This window comes from Neolamprologus multifasciatus, chromosome 12, assembly GCF_963576455.1.
Source record: "Neolamprologus multifasciatus chromosome 12, fNeoMul1.2, whole genome shotgun sequence".
NCBI classification, from domain to species: Eukaryota; Metazoa; Chordata; class Actinopteri; order Cichliformes; family Cichlidae; genus Neolamprologus; species Neolamprologus multifasciatus.
The window spans coordinates 37,355,232-37,367,547 of NC_140450.1; the positions used below are offsets into that span (position 1 = coordinate 37,355,232).

At 42.3% G+C, this 12,316-nt stretch overlaps 1 protein-coding gene and 1 long non-coding RNA gene across 2 annotated transcripts in view; both read left to right on the forward strand.

The window, feature by feature from the left end:
- LOC146507506 (uncharacterized) overlaps positions 1-12,316 on the forward strand; it is a 138,279-nt gene that overhangs the window by 10,540 nt on the left and 115,423 nt on the right. The gene's annotated exons all lie outside the window — the stretch shown is intronic.
- Positions 1-12,316, forward strand: part of LOC146507507 (protein NLRC3-like) — a 35,312-nt gene that overhangs the window by 1,385 nt on the left and 21,611 nt on the right. The gene's annotated exons all lie outside the window — the stretch shown is intronic.

Genomic DNA, 12,316 nt, shown 5'->3' on the forward strand with positions numbered 1-12,316 from the left:
GCGCCAAATCACAACAACAGTTGCCTCAAGGCTCTTTATATTGCAAGGTAGACCCTATAATTATACATACAGAGAAACACTCAACAATCAAATGATTTTACTTTTACTTTACTTTACTTTATTGATTTATATAGCACTCTTCACAGGATAAAAAACATATAGTGCTTCACAAAAATATAAAACAGATAAACATAAAACAGTAAATCAAACATACAGCACAGATCTAATTAAAACCTAGTCTAAATAAGTGAGTCTTAAGATGATTGTTATGGCCCGTCTAGGCGCAGCCAGACCACAACATAAAGGGCGGTCCAACCCCAAGCAGCACGTCACACACTTAATATTTTGTGACAGTGATTTATTTACAATAAGTGCGTTAAACCAAGGAAGGGAGCATATCGTAACGTCAGGGTGAACCCAAGGCCAAAACAACAAACAAAAGGTAACCTATCTCAAGAATAAACAACTTACCTACCCAAAAAGAACTAAACCAAACGACACTCACTTTCCTCCCTGCCTAACAAAAACAGGAGAAAACTGATCAAACAAAAAGGCGGTCCACCCCTACATGCTCTTACATCGAGTAACATATCAACACAGTGACACAGTGAATGGTCTGCCAGTTGGGTTGGGCCGAGGATGAATGAAGTAGCAGTCGCCGGCGGTCTCCTCTTATCCGCTGCCTCCCGGTCCGCAGCCAATCGGTGCGAGCCATCCACCCTGGACGCACCAATCCCAGAGGAGCACCTGGACACTCAAATTTGCATGCGATTAAGATCAGTCGTAACACCCCCTTTCCCAAGAATTAACATTACCCCCAAAATGTTTAATTCAAGGAGAAAGTGCTCTAGACAGAGTATCAGCCAACACATTCTCTTTCCCTTTCTTGTAATGGATCTCCAAGTTAAAATCTTGCAATAACAAGGACCAGCGCATAAGTCTTTGATTGGAGTTGCGCATTTGGGAAAGAAACACTAGTGGGTTGTGATCGGTAAACACCTGCACAGGCAGCACACTTGACCCGACATATACCTCAAAATGCTGTAATGCAAGGAGTAAGGCAAGAGCCTCTTTTTCGATGGTGCTATAATGGGTCTGGTGTCTGTTAAACTTTTTTGAAAAGTAGCAGACGGGATGATCTACACCGTGACCATCTTCCTGTAACAGAACAGCGCCTGCGCCACACGAGCTGGCATCAACTTCTAATTTAAAAGGGCGCTCAAAATTCGGCGCAGCTAGCACTGGTGCACTGCACAACAATGCTTTGGCAGACTCGAATGCCACCTGACACGCTGGAGACCAAATAAAAGGCTTTAAAGGGCTAACAAGATCAGTTAGGGGACTAACCACATCAGAAAAATTTCTGCAAAACCCTCGATAAAAACCGGCCATTCCTAAAAAACGACGCAGAGCTCTTTTTGTGTGCGGGACAGGAAAATCTACAATGGCCTGTACTTTCGCAGCCACAGGGCGCACTTGCCCCTGTCCGACCTGCTTCCCCAAATAAGTAATGGTGGCTTTACCAAACTCACACTTAGAGAGGTTTAACCCTTTAAAACCGGTCGGAGCGGGCACACTCTGTTTTGCGTAACTACTTTTAAATCCTGGTAGCTCTGCAACCACGTGAGCTAGCGCAATAATTTTTTTTGCATATGAAACCGGAGGAGTTGTACTTACATCTTATGCCATCAGCTTGTCCTCGGTCACAGTTTCCTTCCACATATAGCTTTGCAAAAACTGCATAAAAAGCGCTTGCAGCAACAAAAACATAATATTCCAGAAACACGCTTTGCCGATCCGATCAGCTGTTCATAACACTTCCTACGTTGGAATAGACGTCAGCGCGAACGATCGCATGTCCGCCATGACCTGCCCGAAACCGGAAGTGACGTCATTTTCGCGGAAATGTAGTTTTTTACCGTCCAGGCCTCAATGAGCCTATACTGGTGTTTTTAAAAGTTATGTTTGACTTTATGACTTTCTGTGTCGTTTCTGGGATGCTTAGGACTCATATTGCACTGCTGGAAATAGTTTATTTTGATGCATATGCTGCTTTTTTGCAAATTTGCAGTATAATATTTAACTTCGTTTTTCCTGCAGTGTATAAAAATTGGTGTATTTCAAAAATAAAACTATGAAGACACTCAAAATAAATTTCCTGTGGTGGGAAACTATTTTGTGCAACTTTTTTGTATTTACAGTTTTGAGGGATAAGCCTCTTAAATTTCTCTAACTAGAAATATATGTTAAAAAAACAAAAACGATTTTAAATTTTTTTGTAGTTTATTGCACTTTTTTGTAATTCATGTAATTACTATGCACTTAATTCATACATATTATTAAAATCTGGGCTATAATGGTTGTATTGATGTATAGCAACTTGAAATGCTCCCAAAAATGGCTCCACAGCATGTAAAAATATAATATAAGCTCTGGCGGACTTGGTTCTATGGTAGGTCTTAAAGGGTTAATGTGAGAGAAGATTCACAAAAACGTCTGAACACCTCAGAAAGCGTTTCCAGATGTTCTGACCACGTTGGAGAATAAATGACAATGTCATCCAAGTATGCCTCACAGTTTTTCACTCCAAACAATACCTTCTGCATCAGACGTTGAAACGTTGCAGGTGCGTTTCGCAACCCGAAGGGCATTACAGTGTATTGGAGGAAATGATCTGGAGTTACAAAAGCAGAGACTTCAGAAGCTCTGGCGGTTAACGGGACTTGCCAATACCCTTTTAACAGGTCTAATTTAGTGACAAATGTAGCTGAGCCGACACGATCAATGCAGTCCTCCATTCTGGGGAGAGGAAAAGAATCAGGTTTTGTGACTGCATTAACCTTTCTGAAATCGGTACAGAAACGTGGGGTGTTATCTGGTTTAGGCACCAAAATACAGGGTGAACTCCACGCACTGTTACTGGGCTCAGCTAACCCATGTTTAACCAGGTATTCAACTTCCTGTTGCATTAAAATCCGCTTGGTTGGATTTAGTCTATAAGCATGTTGTTTTATTGGCTTATCAACTTCCACAACGATATCATGAAACAGCACAGACGTCTGCCGAGGATGGTCAGAGAAAAGCAGCAAATTAGCTTCAATCAGATCAAGGATATCTTTGCGGGCGGAATCTGACAGATGCAACAGAAAGGATTCTAAGTTCTCTAACACTTCTGAGTTTCGCAAACGGGCCACAGGCATACAACTGCTCTTGTCGATCAAGTCATCATCTTGCAAAACATACAATGGTGGTGCCGAACACACAGAGACAGGCGCTATGGGAGAGGTTTTTTAAGCTGCCGCGTCCTCTCTGGAAGCATAGCGTTTAAGCATGTTAACGTGGCAAACCCTCAGTTTTCTCTTTCGATCAGGAGTTTTTACTACATAGCTAGTGTCACTTATCTTTTTGTCCACCTCATAGGGTCTGGAAAACTGAGCATGGAGGCTAGACCCAACTAAAGGAATCAACACCAGAACCTTTTCACCAGGAGCAAAATGTTGGACCACCGTCTTTTGGTCATACCGGGCTTTCATGTTGCCTTGAGTTTGTTCCAAATTTTCACGGGCCAGCTGACATGCACGGAAAAGACGCTCTCTAAAACTGCAAACATAATCTAACACATTATGTTCGGCTTGATGCGACTCAGATAACCACTTTTCTTTAAGTAGTCGCAGGGGACCGCGCACAGTGTGTCCAAAAACTAAGTCAGCCGGACTAAATCCAAGGGATTCCTGAGTGGTTTCTCTAACAGCAAAAAGCAAAAGTGGAAGTCCCTCATCCCAGTCTTTACCTGATTCAAGGCAGTATTTGCGCAACATGGTTTTTAGGGTTTGATGAAATCGTTCTAGTGCACCTTGACTCTCTGGGTGATAAGGGCTGGACGTTTGATGTTTAATTTTTAACTCCTTCAAAACCTGGGCAAACACCTTTGACATAAAGTTTGTTCCCTGATCAGTTTGAACAACTCTGGGTAACCCAAAAGTTGAAAAGAATTTTGTGAGGGCTTTCACAATGGTCTTTGCCTTTAATGTACGTACTCATCCAGACTGGAAAAACTGATCAGGAAGGCTGGCTCTGTGGTTGGCATGAAGCTGGACACTAAAGAAACTGCTGGACATTATGGACAATGCTGGGCATCCTCTGCACACGGCCATAAACAACCAGAAGAGTCTGTTCAGTGACAGGTTGCTTCTCCCAAAGACAAGAACCAACAGACTTAAAAACTCCTTTGTCCCACACGCCATCAAACTGTTTAACTCCTCTCTGGAGGGAAGAGGGAGGGGAAACAGGAGGACAAAGGAGGGGGGAACAACTAAGCTGTAGTGCCTCTCCACTTCACTGTGCAATTACCTTTGTGCAATACTTTTTGTTAATAATCAGCGGTGCAATAGACTCCATATTTGAAATGTGCAATTCACTTGTATTTTTATTTTTATTTTTATTCCTATTTATTCTATTTATCTCCTTTGTATATTTTATCTATATATGTCTTTGTATTTATATATGTGTGTATATATATATATATATATATATATATATATATATATATATATATATATATAATATTCTTAACTCTGTAACTTCTGTCAGTGCTGTGCTTTTTGGAAAACAAATTTCCCAGAGGAACCCACCCGAGGGATTAATAAAGTTTTATCTAATCTAATCTAATCTAATGGAATTGCCTCTGGAAAACGAGTGGCAGCGCACATTACTGTTAACATGTACTGGTGGCCTGATTTTGTTTTTGGCAACGGGCCCACACAGTCCAACAGAACTCTCTCAAACGGCTCACCCAGCACTGGAATCGGGTGAAGAGGCGCTGGCGGAATCGGTTTATTTGGCTTTCCCACTACCTGGCATGTATGACATGAGCGACAATATTTCACCACATCTGATTTTAGTCCAGGCCAAAAGAAGTTACGTAGTATACGGTGATACGTCTTTTTGACCCCAAGATGTCCAGCTAAGCTGGCATCATGCGCGAGACTGAGAATCTGGAGTCTATATTCCTTTGGCACCAGAACCTGATTTACCCTATGTAAATCAGTTGAGTCAGGAGACCAAGATCGCAACAGCACACCGTTCTCAAGGAAATATTTTACTGGAGCTTTAGATCCCTCTCTGTCCCCAACAGAGGTAAAACAAGGCACCAGTGAAGGATCACCCTGCTGTGCTTTGATCAACATTTCTCTGGTCATATTCAAGCTCTGATTAATGTCCTCAGGAATCATTTCAGGAACGTCACATGTGGAGATTTTTACAGAATCAATGGGTGACATGAAAGAGTTGTCTTCATCAAGTGTAGCCATAAACGACCCCGACAAATCCACAATCTCACCCATTTTACGAGCCTGCGCACGAGTAATCGCGCACGCAGGAAACACCTCTGAAGCAGGGGAGCCTGAGTCAGCAGCAAGGGCAGGAACATCAACAACTTCTGGCGGGGGAAAAACATGTCCACCAGCTAGATCATTACCAAGAATGAAGGAAACTCCTTCGATGGGTAATCGCTGGTGCACAGCGACTTTAACGTAGCCCGACACTAACAGCGAATGCAGGTGTACCATATGCAGAGGGGCTTTGGTGACACTCATTTTTATTCCCCACACTAGTATGTCGGACCCACAGGACGTTTTTTTCAGACAAAGGCAGCACAGACTCTAGTAAGAATGAGTGGTACGCACCCATATCTCTAAGAATCGTGACTGGCACTTTATCATTTTCTTCACCCGTCAATGAAACAAAGCCGCGTGACACAAATGGTAGAAACTGCGGATCGATGTCAGTTTTCGGGTTTTGTTCAGCAGTTTTAATCAAACCCACGCCTGCGGGGAATTTAGTGCCCCTCGCTTCTTTTCTTCTTAATACTGGACACGCAGCAATCAAATGTCCTGAGTCGTGACAATAAAAACATTCCCGACCGTTTGATCTAGCAATGAACGCTGAGACATTTTTACGCACTGCTTTTGGTGACTTTTTTCGTTCAGAGAAATTTTCATGAAACGAATTCTGTGCACAGAACACACTTTTGTGCGTTAAAACAAACTCGTCAGCCAGGAGAGCCGCGTTAGTGAGAGACGACACCTTTTGTTCGTTTAAATAAGTCACGATGCATTCCGGCAAACACTTTTTAAACTCCTCCAGCAAAATAAGAGTTTTCAACTCTTCCACAGTTTTAACTTTACATGAACAACACCATTTCTCAAACAACACATTCTTTTCTCGCGCAAACTCAACAAAAGCCTGGTTAGCAGTTTTATTAAGATTCCTAAATTTCTGCCGATATGCTTCAGGGACAGGTTCATACGCCTGCAGCACAGTTTTCTTAAGAGTTTCATAATCTAGACTCTGCTCAATAGACAGGCTTGAACACACTTCTTGGGCTTTTCCCACAAGCTTACATTGGAGTAAGAGGGCAGCTTTAGTGAAGGTTACAAATGATCTTCTTATGGCCTCTGACAGTGGACTCATCTCTGTGCTTGTCCTGCTAGACCTTAGTGCAGCATTCGATACTGTTGACCATAATATCCTATTAGAGCGATTAGAACATGCTGTAGGTATTACAGGTACTGCACTGCAGTGGTTTGTATCATATCTATCTAATAGACTCCAATTTGTGCATGTAAATGGAGTGTCCTCTTCACACACTGAGGTTAATTATGGAGTTCCTCAGGGTTCAGTGCTAGGACCAATTCTGTTTACATTATACATGCTTCCCTTAGGCAGCATCATTAGAAGACATAGCATACATTTTCACTGCTATGCAGATGACACCCAGCTCTATCTGTCCATGAAGCCAGATAACACACACCAATTAGTTAAACTGCAGGAATGTCTTAAAGACATAAAGACCTGGATGGCCGCTAACTTTCTGCTTCTTAATTCAGATAAAACTGAGGTTATTGTACTCGGCGCTGAAAAGCTTAGAAATATGGTATCTAACCAGATTCTTACTCTGGATGGCATTACCTTGGCCTCCAGTAACACTGTGAGGAACCTTGGAGTCATTTTTGACCAGGACGTCCTTCAACGCACATATTAAACAAATATGTAAGACTGCGTTCTTCCATTTGCGCAACATCTCTAAAATTAGAAATATCCTGTCTCAGAGTGATGCTGAAAAACTAGTACATGCATTTATTACTCCCAGGCTAGACTACTACAATTCATTATTACCAGGATGTCCAAAAAACTCACTGAAAAGCCTTCAGCTAATCCAAAATGCTGCAGCAAGAGTACTGACAGGGACTAGAAAGAGAGAGCATATTTCTCCTGTTTTGGCTTCCCTTCATTGGCTTCCTGTTAAATCCAGAATTGAATTCAAAATCCTGCTCCTCACATACAAGGTCTTAAATAATCAGGCCCCATCTTATCTTAATGACCTCGTAGTACCATATCACCCTATTAGAGCACTTCACTCTCGATCTGCAGGCCTACTTGTTGTTCCTAGAGTATATAAAAGTTGAATGGGGGGGGAGAGCCTTCAGTTTTCAGGCCCCTCTTCTGTGGAACCAGCTTCCAGTTTGGATTCGGGAGACAGACACTATCTCTACTTTTAAGATTAGGCTTAAAACTTTCCTTTTTGCTAAAGCATATAGTTAGGGCTGGACCAGGTGACCCTGAATGGTAATGGTAAATGGACTGGTTCTTATATAGCGCTTTTCTACTCTGTCCGAGCACTCAAAGCGCTTTAATCCTCCCTTAGTTATGCTGCAATAGATGTAGGCTGCCGGGGGATTCCCATGATGCATTGAGTTTTTCCTTTCCAGTCACCTTTCTCACTCACTATGTATTAATAGACCTCTTTGCATTGAATCATATCTGTTATTAACCTCTGTCTCTCTTCCACAGCATGTCTTTTATCCTGTCTTCCTTCTCTCACCCCAACCAATCACAGCACATGGCCCCGCCCCTCCCTGAGCCTGGTTCTGCCGGAGGTTTCTTCCTGTTAAAAGGGAGTTTTTCCTTCCCACTGTCGCCAAAGTGCTTGCTCATAGGGGGTCATATGATTGTTGGGTTTTTCTCTGTATCTATGAAGCGCCTTGAGGCGACTTTTGTTGTGATTTGGCGCTATATAAATAAAATTGAATTGAAATTGAAAGTATCCTTGAGAGGATAAAGAGCTGGTCCAGTGTTCCGCGACCAGGACGAAAACCGCATTGTTCCTTCTGTATCCGAGGTTCAACTAGCGGATGAACTCTCCTTTCCAGCACCCTGGCATAGACTTTCCCAGGGAGGCTGAGGAGTGTGATCCCCCTGTAATTGGAACACACCCTCCAGTCCCCCTTCTTAAAGATGGGGACCACCACCCCGGTCTGCCAGTCCAGGAGTAATGCCCCTGATCTCCACGCAACATTGTAGAGGCGTGTCAACCAGGACAGCCCTTAAATATGATCAACCTATCTCTAATAATCGGCTATGTACCACAGGCCTTCAAGGTGGCTGTACTTAAACCTTTACTCAAAAAGCCATCTCTAGACCCAGCAGTCTTAGCTAATTATAGGCCAATCTCTAACCTTCCTTTCATATCAAAAATCCTTGAAAGAGTAGTTGTCAAACAGCTAACAAATCATCTGCAGAGGAATGGCTTATTTGAAGAGTTTCAGTCAGATTTCAGAGCTCATCACAGCACAGAAACAGCTTTAGTGAAGGTTACAAATGACCTTCTTATGGCCTCTGACAGTGGACTCATCTCTGTACTTGTCCTGCCAGACCTTAGTGCAGCGTTCGATACTGTCGATCCTATTAGAGCGATTAGAGCACGCTGTAGGTATTACAGGCACCGTGCTGCAGTGGTTTGTATCATATCTATCTAATAGAAAAGGGGACATCCTCCCACAGGCCCACAGGCCCTCCCATGTCTATCTAATAGACTCCAATTTGTGCATGTAAATGGAGAGTCCTCTTCACACACTAAGGTCAATTATGGTGTTCCACAGGGTTCGGTGCTAGGACCAAATCTGTTTACATTATACATGCTTCCCCTTGGCAGTATCATCAGAAGACATAGCATAAATTTTCACTGCTATGCTGATGACACCCAGCTCTATATGTCCATGAAGCCAGATAACACACACCAATTAGTTAAACTGCAGGAATGTCTTAAAGACATAAAGACCTGGTTGGCCACTAACTTTCTGCTTCTTAATTCAGATAAAACTGAGATTATTGTACTCAGCCCTGAAAATCTTAGAAATATGGTATCTAACCAGATTCTTACTCTGGATGGCATAATCTTGGCCTCCAGTAACACTGAGGAAATTTTAATAATATGTCTGCATTAAGTGCATAGTAATTACATAGATTGCAAAAAAGTGCAATAAACTATAAAAAAAAATTTAAAATTGTTTTTGTTTTTTTAACATATTTTTCTCGTTAGAGAAATTTAAGAGGCTTATCCCTCAAAACTGTAAATACAAAAAAGTTGCACAAAATAGTTTCCCACCACAGGAAATTTATTTTGAGTGTCTTCATAGTTTTATTTTTGAAATACACCAATTTTTATATACTGCAGAAAAAACAAAAATAAATATTATAATGCAAATTTGAAAAAAAAAAAAAAAAAAAAAGCATATGCCTCAAAATAAACTATTTCCAGCAGTGCAATATGAGTCCTAAGCATCCCAGAAACGACACAGAAAGTCATAAAGTCAAACATAACTTTTAAAAACACCAGTGTTGGCTCGTAAGGCCCTCATGGTAAAAAAACTACATTTCCGCAAAATGACGTCACTTCCGGTTTCGGGCAGGTCATGGTGGACATGCGATAGTTCGTGCTGATGGACGTAGGAATTGTTATGAACAGCTGATCGGATGAGCTGAGCGAGTTTCTGGAATATTATGTTTTTGTTGCTGCAAGTGCTTTTTATGCAGTTTTTGCAAAGGTATATGTGGAAGGAAACCGTGACCTAGGACAAGCTGATGGCATAAGATGTAAGTACAACTCCTCTAGTTTCATATGCAAAAAAATGCTACCGGGATTTAAAAGTAGTTACGCAAAACAGAGTGTGCCCGCTCTTAGCGGCTTTAAAGGGTTAAAAGGGAGTTTTTCCTTCCCACTGTCGCCAAAATGCTTGCTCATAGGGGGTCATATGATTGTTGGGTTTTTCTCTGTATCTACTGTACAATATAAAGCGCTTTGAAGTGACTTTTGTTGTGATTTGGCGCTATAAAATAAAATTGAATTGAATTACCCATTTAAATATAATTGACTCAGAGTTTAAAAATTTCTATTCAGAAAAATAACTTTATCCAATGTTTTTGCATTCAGTCTACTGCGTGGTTTTTTTTTTGTTTGTTTTGGGTTTTTTTGTCACGATTTTCCCAGCTTTGGAAAACTCACAGGCATAGGTGAAGCTGAGGTACACAAAAACTGTAAAGCCAGGTTGGAAAGGTTCTGATAAGATGTCTTCCTTTTCCCCCAGTACGTTAAAGGATCCTCTGATCTTGGAATGTTTCTCTAGACACTCCACAATACTAAGGGGTTGGCAGTCCTCTATAATAAAATTCAGGACTGCCTGGTCCAGAACAGTCTTCCTAGTTGCTTTATTTCAAAATAATAAAACACATTAATACAAACAAATGATGATAACGCTGTTCAGTGTCAGTATGTTGACACTGATATTCAAGTGTCAAGACCTGTGTTCATTCTAAGTGTGTTTGTTTTCTCATTTTCATGTTTGGCTCTGTAATGCCTAAACACTGAGGAGGTGCTTTGTTTGTGTAAGAAATGCAGAACAGATGTGACATTTAACCTGCATAAAATGAAATGAATAATTTAAACTGCAAGTCACATTGCTGTCTAAGGAGCTTGGAAAGAAAAGCGTCCAGACGTCTTTAAGTTGCTTGAAGACGTTTCACCTCTCATCCGAGAAGCTTCTTCAGTTCTAAGGTCAAATGGCGGAGAGTCCCAGATTTAAACCCAGTGGGAGTAACCCCCCAAAGAGGGACAAAAGGACCCCCTGATGACCCTCTAATCGCCTGAGCCAAGGTGTGAAAATGGGTGTGGGTCCCAATCAGCCAGGGTTTCGGGTGAGCTCATTGTGAAACCTGGCCCCACCTTACCTTATGCGAATTCCTGAGGTCAGATGGCCCAGGATGTGAGTGGGCGTTAAGGCGTCTGGGGAGGGAACTCAAAACTGGATTATAGATGGCAGACAGTTGGTGTCGTAAACCACCACCTCTGTTTAAAGATGGTCGCTCACAGTGGACATGGATGGCTTCTTTCACTCCTCTTTCAAACCATCTGTCCTCTCTGTCCAGAATGTGAACATTTGCATCCTTGAAAGAGTGTCCTTTATTCTTAAGATGCAGATGGACTGCTGAGTCTTGTCCTGTGGAGGTGGCTCTTCTATGTTGTGCCATACAGCTACATAGGGGATGACAATGTTGTTGTGTCTGTCTTTCTTATCCTCCCTCGCTGGTGTCTGATCTTCTTTTCTGTGCCTCTTTGCTGACTTTATGAACACCAAATTAGGATGACCGCATGTTTTGAGTGCTTCCTTTACATGCGTGTGTTCCTTCTTTTTTCCTTCAGGCTTAGAGGGAACATGTTCTGCCCGGTGGTGTAGGGTCCTAATTACTCCAAGTTTGTGTTCCAGAGGGTGATGGGAGTCAAAGAGGAGGTACTGGTCCATGTGTGTGCGCTTCCGGTAAACTTCGATGTTGAGGTTGCCATTCCCTTCAATGTGCACAGCGCAGTCCAGGAAAGGCAAAAAGTTATCCTTTGTGTCTTCCCTGGTGAACTTGATGTTTTTATCCACAGCGTTAATGTGCACAGTGAAGGATTCCACTTCTTGTGTCTTGATTTTGACCCAGGTGTCGTCTACATATCTGTACCAGTGGCTGGGTACTCTTCCTTTGAAAGAGCCAGGGGCCTTCCTTTCCACTTCCTCCATGTAAAGGTTGGCTATAATAGGTGACACGGGGGAGCCCATGGTACAGCCATGTTTTTGTCTGTAGAAGCCTTCGTTGTATTTGAAGTATGTTGTGGTAAGGCAGAGGTCTAACAGTGTGCAGATCTGATCGGGTGTGAAGTTGGTCCTGTCTTCCAAGGAGCTGTCTTCTTGTAGTCGTTTTCTGACAGTCTCCACAGCCTCCGTGGTGGGTATGCAAGTGAAGAGAGAGACTACATCAAAGGACACCATGGTTTCATCTGGATCCAGGGTAAGTTTCTGGACCTTGTCGGTGAAGTCGGAGTTCTTGATGTGGTGTGGGGTGTTCCCCACGAGAGGTGCAAGGATGGTAGCAAGGTGTTTTGCAATGTTATAAGTGGCTGAACATAAACTCAGGTCCTTTTGTCCTTCTTTGGGGGGAT